General features: G+C 43.3%; 1 protein-coding gene across 1 annotated transcript in view; it reads right to left on the bottom strand.

Annotated features, from left to right (window-relative positions):
• Positions 1-14,232, bottom strand: part of ASCC3 (activating signal cointegrator 1 complex subunit 3) — a 2,217,780-nt gene that overhangs the window by 984,163 nt on the left and 1,219,385 nt on the right. The window lies entirely within an intron of this gene.

Below are 14,232 nucleotides of genomic sequence, written 5' to 3'. Positions count from 1 at the left end.
CAGAAAATGACAGAGTTGTCATTGTATCAAAATATTCAAATGTGAGTTTGATGTTTAAAAACATAATACTAAAGCATTGGCCAATGTCACAATTGGAGTCAGACTTTAAAGATATGTTCAAACCAAGACCTCTTTTTGCCTACACGAGAGGAAGAAATTTGGGAGAAATTTTAAAACACCCCAATGAACTTCATTCAATTTCACGAGGTACAAGACCATGTAGCAACTGTAATAATTGTAATAACATAATCCCAGGAAACAAGGTAACAGATCCCATGAAAGGATACAACATAACTTTGAATGTAACTGTTACTTGTGACACCAACAATCTAATATACTTACTCAAATGCCCATGTGGCAAAGTATATATTGGGAAGAGAGAACGCAAACTCAAAACCCGTCTAAACGAACATATAAATCCAATATCAGGACAAAGAACCTTAGATCAACAGTAGCATGTCATTTCACTGAAATGAACCATAATATCTCACAACTCAAATTTATGGTTTTAGAAGTTGTCCAAAAAGTAGAAGGAAGAGACAACAATAAAATGCTACTCCAACGTGAAAATCATTGGATTTATAGACTTAATTCAATCAAACCACATGGACTCAATGAGCGCATTGAATTCTCATGTTACCTTTGACTCAACTTTTTGAATTTCAGGCTGTGCACGGGCCAATCTAATTCTAAAGCATTACATAGTTACATGCCACATAATTAAACTCTACTGAATGCAACATACACTCATAATACCACTCAGTGGCACATATTTACACGCCACATAATTAAACTCTACTGAATGCAACATACACTCATAATACCACTCAGTGGCACATAATTACACTCTACTCAATGCAACATAAATACACTCCACATATTACTACTTAGTGCCACATAATTACACACCACATAATTACACCCTACTCCATGCAACATAAATACACTCCACATAATTACACGTCACATAATTAAACTCTATTCAACATAAATACACTCCACATAAAAACCTTGACACATAATTACATGCCACATAATTGCACTGTACTCAATGCAACATAAATACACTCCACATAATACCACTCAGTGTGACATAGTTACATGCCACATAATCACACTCTACTCAATGCAACTTAAATATACTCCACATAATACCACTCAGTGCCACATAATTACATTGCACTCAATGCAACATGCACTCCACATAATACCACTCAGCGCCACATAATTACACGCCACATAATTACACTCTACTAAATGCAACACATACATTCCACATTATACCACTCAGTACCACATAATTACACTCTACTCAATACAACATAAATACCCTCCACATAATACCACTCAGTGCCACATAATTATATGCTACATAATTACAGATCACTCAATTCAACATACACTCCAAATTATACCACTCAGTGCCACATAATTGCACGCTACATAATTACACTACTGAATGCAACATACACTCACAAAATACCACTCAGTGGCACATAATTACAGGTCACATAATTACACTCTACTCAATGCAACATAAATACACTCCACATAATACCACTCAGTGCACATAATTACATACAACGTAATTACACTCTGCTCAATGCAACATAAATACAATCCACATAATATCACTGGGTGCCACATAATCACATCACAATTACACTATTCAATGCAACATAAATACACTCCACATAATATCACTCAATGCCACATAATTACACTCTACTCAATGCACCATAAATACAACCCACATACCACTCAGTACCACATAATTACAAACCACAGAATTACACTCTACTCATTGCAAAATAAATACACTCCATAGGATACAACTCAGTTCCACATAATTATATGCCACATAATGACACTGCACTCAATGCAACATGCACTCCACAAAATACCACTCAGTGCAACATAGTTACATGACACATAATTACACTCTACTCAATGCAGCATAAATACCCTCCACATAATACCACTCAGAGCCACATAATTAAACGCCACATAATTACAATCTACTGAATGCAAAATACACTCAACAAAATACCACTCAGTGCCACGTAATCAAACGTCACAATTACACTCTATTCAATGAAACATAAATACACTCCACATAATACCACTCAGCGCCTCGTAATAACACGCCACATAATTACACTCTACTCAATGCAATATAAATACACTCCACATACCACTCAGTACCACATAATTACACACCACGTAATTACACTCTGCTCAATGCAACATAAATACACTCCACATAATACCACTCAGTACCACATAATCACGTCACAATTACACTATTCAATGCAAAAAAAATACACTCCACATAACACCACTCAATGCCACAGAATTACATACCACATAATTACACTACTCAATGTAACATAAATACACTCCCCATAACACCACTCAGTACCACATAATTACACTCTACTCAATGCAACATAAATACACTCCACACAATGCCACTCAGTGCAACATAGTTACACCCCACATAATTACTCTACTCAATGCAACATAAACACTCCACATACCACTCAGTACCACATAATTATACGCCACATATTCACTCTACTCAATGCATCAATACACTCCACATAATACCACTCAGTGCCACATATTTACACGCCACATAATTGCTCCACTCAATGCAACATAAATACACTCCACATACATGCACTCTATGCACACATACCACCAATCAACATAAATGCATCCAAAGCATTACACAATTTCACTCAATACCACAGTTCCAGGCCACACAATTCAACTCCACACATTTCCAAGCCACACCACATAACTACACACCAAACAACATATTTCAACTCCAAAAGTCCACAATCCACAACTTATCTCCAATCCACACCATATAGTGGCACCACCTGAGCACCAAACATCACTCACCACTACCAGTTTGCATCAGCGTACCACCTAAGCATCACCTAAACATCACCTAAGCATCACGTCAGTCTGCCCTTGGAATCTGGCATCTGTTGATTCTCCCCTAGTGTCCGTCTGCTGTTCGTGTTCTAATTAAATTACTGTTTTCCAACCTCCACTCCCCCGTTATTTATGTCCCGTTCCCCATAACATAAAAATGCATAAACAAGCATGAACACAGGCAGGAAGAAGTTGCCAGCAGTGCAAATACAAAAAAGCTAGAAGACAATTGTTATACTAAAATATTTTTTTAATCAGGTTGTTCAGTTTTATATAACGTCGTCTTGGTTTGTATAAAGTTAACAAAAATGCTTAACACTTTTTATTATAACTTTTCAACATGATGCACAGCAGCCACAATGCTCTACAAAATACTCAAAAGTTCTGGCTAAACACATAAATCCCAAAGGCGAGACATATTGGCTATGCCAATACTTGTTCAATGTATTTTGAGTCTCGGTGACAGGCTCACCTCATCTGCCTGTCATTCAGTAATAGGCATGCTGGAAATACAGAGATCTCATTGGAGGGGTTTCTGTGACTGGTACACAATTGATGGAAAATCCTTATTAGGAAGGAAATACCTGGAACTTATTTATTTGGGTATTTTTCTCTTCTCCTGTAATTTGGCTGTTACTTCAAAGGTTCTGTGTTTCTACATTTTTGAATTTCTTATGCATATATATTCTGAGTGAAGTTCTTTCTATACATTTTTTGGGTATTTTAATATTTGAGCATTTTGTATAATGTCTAAAAATTCAAGTAATGTTGTACAACCACCACCTTTTATTGTAAAAGCCAGGTAAGCCATCCATGCTTTGGCATAATTTTTTTACTATTTGGTGGCTATTGATGCTTCAAAATATAATGCTATACGTCGTGCGGCACTATTGTTCAACCATTTGGGTGAATCCGGCCAGCAGATTTTTGACAATCTTCTGGTGGCTCCTGCTCCTGTTGGTGATGAGGCCAGGGATGTTTACATGGAAGCCCTTGCCATAATGTCTAGGCAGCAAAGCGGTGAACCTTTGGTCATGCTAGAAAGGCACAGCTTCTTTAAACACAAGCAAATGGTTGAAGAATCTGTAGAAGTCTATTTGGCTGTGCTTAGAGTGTTAGCAGCCAAATAGGAGTTTGTGTCTAACTTACATACTTATTTAAGGGATCAATTGGTCTTTAACTGTTATAACAAGAACATTCAAAAACAGATTTTGACTTGTGAAAATCCATCTCTTGAGGAAGTAATGGATATTGCTTGCAGCATTGAACGCTCTGTAATATCCTCAAAACTTTTAACAGAGGATTTGAGAAGTAAGAATGAGGAAGGTCATGTTGCCACTGTTTGTGAAGGTAATGATGTTGATATCAATAAAGTATCCAACAAAAGTAAGGATAAGAAGACAGTTAAAAAATATGTGGTTCTAAATATCACATGGGTAATAGTGCTTCTAGTCCGGCTCCGGGTAAGAAGAGCAACAATTGCAAAAAGAGTTGGTCATTCGTATACTGTGTGCAAATCTGTCACACCCAAAACCAAGGTGAACCACATAGGTGTAGAAGAAGACAATATATATAAGATACATATGTCAAAGGAAACTCATCAGGCTTTTGATTGCGTCAAAAACCTTCTTGAAAATGCTTCCGCTATCAAACCTTTCACTCATGGTTGTAGGAGTATTATCAGTGTGGATGCCAGCACCAAAGAAATTGGAGCAGTATTGAGTCAATTGTGGAAGGTCAAGGAAAAAACTGTTGCTTTTGCCTCCAAGATATTGAATTTAGCTGAAGTAAAGTACAGCACTGTAGGAAGGTGGATATCAGACTATGGTTACCCCCAACTTTTTGCCTGGTGTTTAGCTGGTTTTCGACTTAGTTGGCCTGGGATCCTGCTATTCAGGATCCCAGGCTCACTGCTCTCTCTGTAAAATGGATTCCATGTACTCTAGGTACATATCTAATTGGATACTGAGTCACCTTATCAGCCCCTGTACAGTGTACCTTAGGTACCCAGGGCATAGGTGCACCCAGGGCCTACCAGTGGCTGCAGCATGTATTATGCCACCCCTGGCTGGCCATCCAAATCTGACACATCTGGCTGATCAATCAGCTGGGGCAAGGTGGTGTAATCACCCTTTGCTTTAGATATAGTATACCTATATCTAACCCTAAAATGGACACATATACTCCTGTAAGTCACTCCTATGGCAGGCCTTAACAATCCTGGAGGCAGAGTGCTTGGAATTATGTGAGATAGTGCTCTGGCATGAGCTGAGCCTGTCTACAGCTTTCGGAACCAAGTCCTTTAGCTGTTTCCATGATAACGCTATACCATATACTCTTAAGTGCATTATAATCCTCGCGGTTATTGCTAACTTTGGCATAGCATTATCAAAACATGTCAAGTAAGGTGTCATACAAATTGGAATACTACCCCCTTGCTAGTTCTGGCGACGGGGGTAGCATTCCACCCTTCTAGAGGGACACAACATGTACCTAACTGTGAACCCCGGTTAAAGTTAACCCGAGCCTCAGCATCACAAAATGGATGCTGCCACCACAGACACAAGTCTGACCTTCTGCTGCTGGGAGTCCTTCCAGCGGGGAAGGCTTGGACAAAGGGTTTCCTGCCTAAGGAGGTGCTAGCACCACCCCAGACAGGATTTTGTGTATTGGGTAGGACAGGGCTGAAAGGAATGAGACATGCCTGGGGCACACAAGGTGTCCCTGTGCATACACCGGTCTAAACCAGTTCCTGGGGCTCTCCAGCCCCAGCTCTGGCGCAAGACCGGACAAAGGATAGGGGGTGTAACCACCCCCCTTCCTGGTCCCACCCATAGGAGGGACCTAGTCGTAGTACAGCCCCCTTTAGCAGGATAAAGGTAGGAGCTGGTCCCATTCAAAGTTAGATTAATCCTGAACTGAAACTCTACAAGAAGAAACTTTGGACTTCGACTTTCGGGCAAGAAGACTGAAGAAATCTCCCTTGTGGGCAAGGAGTGTCCACCCTGCACAAGCAGGCACCATCAGCGTCCAGCGGCTTCCCTTTGTCGTCTTCCCTCGAGGATCCAGACTTCAGAGCCCAACGAGACCCGGATTCCCAGACCTCTCCGACCTCTACCTACATCTGCAGCACAGCTGAGATCCATGGGTGCGACGAGACACGTGGGACCGGCCATCTTGGAAGAAGCAGCACTTCGCTCCAGCACGACTTCTGAGGTAACCTCGACCAAGTGTTTGGGGACTGAGAAGCCCCGACCCCGAGCAGCTCCTGCACCGAAGACCAGCCCTCCAGCATCCACGAGATCTGCGTGGGGCCCTTCTGCCTGTCTGCTGCTTGACGCGTTGTCTGGTCACTTGCCGGCTGGCTAGTGACCTCCTAGACGACAAACCTTGAAATCCAATCTGCTGGTCTGGTTGCTCCAGACTGGCCCTTGCTTCCCTGCAAAGGAGAAGCACCCCGGGCCCTCCTGGTCCACTCCAGACGCTGTTTCCACTCACCGCGTGGGTTGCCTTTGCCAAGGCCTGTTGACTCCAAATCCGGATCCGACACCGCTGACAGCGAGAGCCTGCGTGGGACAGCTCGTGCCTCCATCCTGGTCGTCGAAGACACCTCCTGGTCCACGTGGCTGCAGAGACAAGCGCCCACTCTTCACCTGATCGCGACAACGACATCTGGTTCCACTCCTTGTTCCACTCCAGTCACTGGCTAGTGACTTTGAACATTGTCCCCTCTGCTTTCAGGTCCTTCTCTTCACTGATCGACCCTTGGATCACACCGTACATCTTCCTCCTGGTCGCCTGCAGCAGCTTTTCTTCCAGGCTCCATAGACTTCAACGCCGGAACCCGACACGACTTCGCACCTATGAACCCGCAGCCTGTGGGTGAGGTAACAAGAGCATTTCGGTGCTCAAGGGTAGATTGACTCTCCTAGTGTCCAGTTCCACCGTTGTTTTAGTCCTAACTAGTCAGGATTGTCCGTACTCACCTTTTACTTGAACTGTACTGTCCATAGACGTTGTTACGCATCTCGCGTGTGAGTTCACACTCTGCACACGCGTTCCGTGGGCCTCCTATTACTTACCTAAAGTTAGGGTAGTGTAGTCCCAGCGATCCTACAGCCTCTGGACAGCTCCATTCTTTCTATCGACTTTCACATTCCACTTACTTAGTATATGGTTTGCTGTGCCCCTAGGGCAACATCGTAATTGTGCAACTTAAACGTATTTTTCTTAAGAGTCTTGTCATGTGCTTAGCCCTCTGATCTTATAAAGAGTTCAGAGGTGTTTGTTAGTTAATAAATATCTTGTTTATTTTCATAACTACCTGTGTGGTGTCCTTTCATTTGGTATTCAAGGGGTTATATGCGGTAAAACAGCTGGCTTCACATGGCAAAAGAGTTTAGCCTAAGACTGCTTTGTCCATGCTACCATTAGGATAGCTGGTCTATAAGGTTGACTTACAACCAATCACCATAAGGGTTGTTTGGACTGATACAAGGTGATCACTAGAACTAGTGAGCATCATATATCAGGCCAACTTCTCACATCACCATTGAAAGAGAAGCCCTTGTTTGCTCATGGGCTGCTGGAAAGATCAAGATGTATATTTGGGGAACTAAATGTGTGCTAGTCCCTGACCATAAACCATTGATATATATGCCCGGTGATAGTTCAAATACGGCTTCTACGCGGTTGAGAAGATTACTATCAAGACTGCAGGAATTTCATTTTGATATTAAATATATTCCTGGTGGGAAATACATTAGGGCCGACTGCATGTTGTGTCTTCCAGTTGAGGATGCCAAACGTAAGTGTAAGGATGATGAGTAGTAGGAGTGTGTGATGACTATTAATGAAGCCACTGAGTTATCTGGTATTCCTGAGGTGGAATGGAATGAATGTTGTGTCAAGGATGAGTGTTTGGGTTTGGTTAAGAAGTACCAGGTTGAAGGATGGCCTTGAGACAGGAATTTTTATGCTGAAATGAAAGCTTTTGTGCAAGTTGCTTCAGAACTGTTGGTGGGTAATGGGTTTGTCGTGAGACAGGATGCTTTTGTACCACCTGTTGGGTTATGTGACAAGAATATTTCTTTAGCACATGTTAGTTATTTAGGTATTTCGGCTACTGTAAAGAAAATCAAGCAGTGTTATTGGTGGCCGAGTATTGATGGACTTAGTAGGAAGTGTGTTGAGTCTTGTGGAGCGTTCCTACCCTCCGATAAGCATTGGAGAACGTCAGCTTCCCCTTTGTGTCCTGTTGAATGTGTCATAGTGAAACAATTGGTGTGGATTACCCAAGCCAATACAATATTTTGGGCACTGGCAAATATCTTATTGTTGCCATGGATTCTTTTTCAAAATGGTTATATTTTGCATTTGTGAGGGTGGCTGATTCTAGCAATGCTTTGAAATTTCTTGAAGATTTGTTTAATTTGGAAGGTAAAGTGAAGGAGGTGGTGTCTGATAATGGTGTGCATTTTGTCTCTGAGGAAATGCTAGGTTCTTCAGAAGGCACTTTGTGAAACAGGTGAAGGTGCCTTTGTAGTCCCTCTTCAAATGGTTTGGTGGAAAGGGAAAATCGTATGCGTAAGGAGGGTGTACAGACTGCCATTGCAAACAAATTGAAAGTAGAAGTGTGTTTGCAACAAAAGGTATGGAGTTATAATATCAGTCTACATAGCACTACAGGAGTTACACCTTTTGTTTTGTTGAGAGGCAGAAAACCGGTGTCTGGATTAATTCCAGCTGGGTTGGTTGACAGTGTAAGATGACGTGAAGTCAAAGTGGACTTGGACAATGTTTATGAGCATGTTAAATCTAAGGAGGAATCAAGTAAGCAATATTTTGACAATGGTAGGAGGGTGAAAGAAATGTGTCTGGTGCCTGGTGATTGGGTTCTTATCAAAAAACCCAAGAGAGTTGTGAAAGGAGAATCTAAATATTCTGAGCCTGTGAAAGTCAAAGTGTCCAGAATGGCTGCATTGTTGTCTGAGAGAGGGTGGTGGAAAAGAATTCCTAGGTTAAAGTGAGCCAAGACCAGGCTAAAATCATCAGTGAGAGATGTAATTCTGGAGAAGCAAGAGAGATAAAAGGTGATGGTTGGTTTTACTTTGGTACTTTAACTGATGGTAAGAGGAATGCTGTTGGTTAACCTTTGCTTGACAGAGGGGATTGTGTGTCAGAGGGCAATGCTTTGGAAGTGAGCAATCATAGACTGGTCACTCCTGGTGATGCTAGTGGTTTGGTTAGGAGTGACAGAGTGAGATCTGTCCCTGTGAGATTTAGAGATCATCTTACTTACTAATTTCTTCTGGCAGAGTCTGTTTTCTTTAGGTTGTTCTTTCTGTATAAGTCATTCTGTTTAAAAAAATTTATTAGTTGGGGGATGATGTAGTATGGTATTAAGTATATTGAAAGTATACAGATATGACAGTATTTGTTGTTTGAGTAGGAATATTGCTCTTTAATGGTTAGAATGTAAAATTAGATGATGCATGTATTGGGGTTTCTAGAATGTGAGCACTTGACAATCACTTGTGGTGCTGCAGTGCAGGGAAGCTGTTGTGAGTCTCTTATTGGAATAAAGATATTTATTATTCCTCGGGACTTCTCTGCATCTTTCTGTGTGAGGGATTATAACATGCTCCCCAGCCCACAGCACTTGCATCCAGTGTCACCACCACTGGAGGATCTGGACACACCACCATTCCCTTGCAAAGGATGTCCTTGACCATCCTCCACTGCAGAGATAGTTAGACATCCATGGCAACGGGAAATAGTAAGGTCATGTCCTTGAGTGACAGGGCCCTTGGTAAATCATATGATACAGCAGTGGCCTCATATACATCTCGCCCATGGTACTGTATAAACAATTGCTGCCATAGGACCCTGAATCTTCAACCATTGAAACAGGGAGGCAGATTCGTTGTCCGTGAGGATCCTCAAAAACTCCTGGAGTCGCATCATCCTGTCCACAGTAAGAAACACCTTGCCTAGTTGGGTGTCGAACTGTGCCCCAATGTACTGAGGATCCCGGGAGGGGAGAAAATGATATTTTGGCAGGTTCAGGAGGAATCTATGATGATTTAGCCTCGCAACAGTCATAGACAAATGATAAAAGGATCAAAGTGGACCAACTAATCATCCATATAAGGGAATATTGAGATCCCCTTGAGATGAAGACGCGCCAGTGGGTGGTGGTAACTTATTAGTCTTCTTTAGAATGTAATGATAGAATTAAGAATGTATGTCATCCTTTTAGAATAGTGTTGTGGTAGAATGTAGAATGCTGATTTACCAGTCTGAGTTGTAATTCAAGCTACGAGCACCGCATAGCAGAACTACGGAAACGAGGGAAGTCAACAAGACGGAAGAAAGACATTTTAAACATCTTCAATTCCTTCCTGTAAGTAACCGTCTTACCGGTATCTGTAACGACCTCCATATGTGCATGCGGCGCTCAGATTCAAAAGATGCTTGCCCCGCGCTCCACTGATGGTACGGATGTTCACAGCAGCCGTTCTTTCAAAAGACGCTGCATTCTTCAAGAAACCTCCACGGTCTCCTTTGTGTGACGCATAGCTGCGCAGTGCTGGTGACGTGCTGCTTGACCTGACGTAGAGGTCACGCGCGGCGGCCATTTTGCCAGCTGATTGCAGTCACATCGGAAAAGAAGACATTAATCGGAATTTCTGAGCCAAGGGAAATTATCTGTTTTATCGGAAACCGGAAAGGACAATATAATTCTTTTTTTTTTTAAGTTTCATCAACAGTGCGAGGGTGCTGTACTGCACATTGTGTATTCAAGTATCGATTTATTGGTTCAAGACTGTTACAATTGTTGAGTCGAAATTCAAGAATCGATTATATTTATTTATTCATTCAACTTTCAAGAATCGATTATTGCGCTTGGAACTCCACAGATTATTGGAACTCCACAGATTATTTAGCCTCTTTGTGTTTCTGCTGGGCCTTTTTTTTTTTTTTTCACCATGCCTTCTACTAGGGATAGTGCTTCTGCTGGTGAAAACTCATTACATGGCTTGCACCTCAGTTCTCCAAGAATTCCTAGCAGTGGCAGAGGATCCACCTGTGGCTTGGATTGACTGGAAATAGTACTTCCTCAATTATATTGCGAATTTGGAGGATGTTAATGGTTTATTTATTTTTTTATTTTTAGAGTTTTATAGAGCGCGAACCAGACCCAAGCTAGGTTCATTTTCTCCAGAAAGAAAGAAAATAATCCTTATGCTGGGTTTGGGTCCTGAAGGTTTACGAATTTACAACCAATTACAGAAACAAGACAGTGTCGGGGGAGACATGGATGTTTTCAAAGCTGCGTTACTTGACCTCGATGATCATTTTTTACCCAGTGTGTGTATTGCTGTCACCAGACATGCATTTTTTCAAAGAAAACAAGACAAGCACGAAAACATTGAGGATTACGTCTCTGCATTAAGAAAATTAGCTATCAAATGTAGATTCGCACAGCTACATGATGAACTTATACGTGATCAGATTGTTATGTACACAAAAAACAAAACAATCAATCAATCAATCAATGCATTTATAGAGCGCGCTACTCACCCTTGAGGGTCTCAAGGCACTGAGGTGGGGAGCTCTTACTGCTCGAATAGCCAGGTTTTGAGGTGTTTCCTGAAGGTGAGGTGGTCCTGGGTCATACGTAGGTGGGCGGGGAGGGAGTTCCATGTCTTGGCGGCCAGGTAGGAGAACGATCTTCCTCCGGTGGTGGTTCTGCGAATCCGTGGGACTTGGCGAGGGGGAGACTGGTGGAGCGGAGCTGGCGAGTCGGAGTCTAGAAGGTGAGGCGTTGTTGAGGTATTCGGAGGCCCATGTCGTGGAGCACTTTGTGTGCGTGGGTGAGGAGCCTGAACGTGATCCTTTTGCTGAGGGTGAGCCAGTGCAGGTTTCTCAGGTGGGCAGATATGTGGCTGTGGCGGGGGATGTCGAGGATGAATCGTGCGGAGGCATTCTGTATGCGCTGAAGTCGTTTCTGAAGTTTGGCTGTGATTCCTGCGTATAGGGCGTTCCCGTAGTCTAGTCGGCTGGTGACGAGGGCCTGGGTCACCGTCTTTCTGGTTTCGGTGGGGATCCATCGGAAGATTTTTCGGAGCATGCGCAGGGTATTGAAGCATGAGGATGAGATGGCGTTGACTTGTTTGGTCATCGAGAATGAGGAGTCCAAGATGAATCCTAGGTTGCGTGCGTGGTCCGTGGGTGTCGGTGCGGTGCCCAGCACTGTGGGCCACCAGGAGTCGTCCCAGGCGGATGGGGATTGTCCGAGGATGAGGACCTCCGTTTTGTCTGAGTTCAGTTTCAGACGACTGAGCTTCATCCATTCCGCGATGTCTTTCATTCCTTCCTGGAGGTTGATTTTGGCGGTGGCTGGATCCTTGGTGAGGGAGAGTATCAGCTGAGTGTCGTCGGCGTAGGAGATGATGTTGAGGTTGTGTTTGCGTGCGATGGCGGTGAGGGGGCTCATGTAGATGTTGAAGAGGGTTGGGCTGATCGAGGAGCCCTGGGGTACGCCGCAGATTATCTCGGTGGCCACGGAGCGGAAGGGAGGGAGGCGGACTCTCTGGGTTCTGTTGGAGAGGAACGAGGTGATCCTGTCCAGGGCCTTTCCTTGGATCCAAGTGTCGTCGAGGCGGGTTATTAGGGTGCGGTGGCAGACGGTATCAAAGGCGGCCGAGAGTCTAGGAGGATGAGAGCGGCTGTTTCCCCGTTGTCCAACAGGGTCCTGATGTCGTCGGTGGCTGCGATGAGGGCGGTCTCGGTGCTGTGGTTGGCTCGAAATCCGGACTGGGATGGGTCGAGGGAGTTCTTTGCCTCGAGGAATGTAGTCAGCTGTTTATTGGCGGTCTTCTCCATTACTTTTGCCGGGAAGGGAAGGAGAGAGATGGGGCGGAAGTTCTTGAGGTCTTTAGGGTCTGCTGTGGGTTTCTTTAGAAGGGCGTTGATCTCTGCGTGCTTCCAGCTCTCTGGGAAGGTGGCGGACGTGAAGGAGTTGTTTATGACGTTCCGGAGGTGGGGTGCGATGATGGTGTCGGCTTTGTTGAAGATGTGGTGAGGGCATGGGTCCGAGGGAGAGCCAGAGTGGATGGTGTTCATGAAGTGGTTGGTGTCTTCAGTGCTGATGGGGGTCCAGGCGATGAGGGTGGTGGTGGGGGGCGTTGGTTTGGTGAGTGGTGGCGGAGTTTGGGCGCCGAAGCTGTCGTGTACTTCGGCGATTTTGCGGTAGAAGAACGTGGCGAGGGAGTTGCAGAGGTCTTGCGACGGTGTGATGTCATTGTTGCTGGTGCTGGGGTTGGAGAGCTCTTTTAGATGCTGAAGAGTTGCTTGCTGTTGTGTGTGTTATGGGTGGAAGGATAAGGACCTTTGAAATAAATTATTGCTATGGTGAAAAAAGCAGAATTGTCTGAACGATGTGCCAAAGCATCATTAGACAATGACAAAAAAGAAGAGGAAGTTGTTAATAAAATCTCTGACAGTAAGGTTAGCCATAAGAACAACACAGCTGGAGGCCATAAGAAAGACAATGTGGAGAGAAAAAAGTATTCTGAATTAGTATGTTTTAGGTGTGGCAGTCGTTTCCACTCAGCGAAACACCCTAAATGCCCTGCTAAGTCAACTAAATGTTTAGTATGTGGTGTCATAGGGCATTTTGCTAAGGTGTGCAGGAAAAAAATGCATAAAAATTATAAGGGTAAAGTATCCTGTATTCAAAAAACAGAATTAGATTATAGTTCATCTTCTAGTGAAGATGGTGCTCAAGTGAAAAAGAAAGTTGTTTTGAACATTTCAGATGCGTCTTACACTAAACCATTGTGTCAAGTTTCCATAGGTGGTGTTCTTATTCAATTGGCTGCGGATTCAGGTTCACCATACACAATTGTTGCTCAACATGTATGGGAGGAACATTTTGTTTCCCAGATTGGGAGCTGGTTGGAACCTCCTGACATTTCTCCAGAGAGCTATACAGGAGAAAGAATTGATATTCAAGGTTTTAGAGTACTAGTTTTTAGATTTAAAGGCAGACATGCACTTGGTAAGTTATATATTTCCAATGAAGGACCCTCCGAATTAGGATGGAAAGATCAAAAACGGAATATTATTCTGGATTCCAATAGCAAAGAGCAAGTCTTGGTCTCTTGTGAAGGTGAAGACACCAGAAAATGGGTTATTGATGAGTTTTCTTCAGTCTTTTCAAAAGAAATGGGCAAGTTGAAAGGGTTTACCCATCATATTCGACTGAAAGAGGGTGCC

The sequence above is a fragment of the Lissotriton vulgaris genome, chromosome 6 (genome assembly GCF_964263255.1).
Source record: "Lissotriton vulgaris chromosome 6, aLisVul1.2, whole genome shotgun sequence".
Lineage (NCBI taxonomy): Eukaryota > Metazoa > Chordata > Amphibia > Caudata > Salamandridae > Lissotriton > Lissotriton vulgaris.
This window is presented reverse-complemented; position numbering and strand designations above follow the sequence as displayed.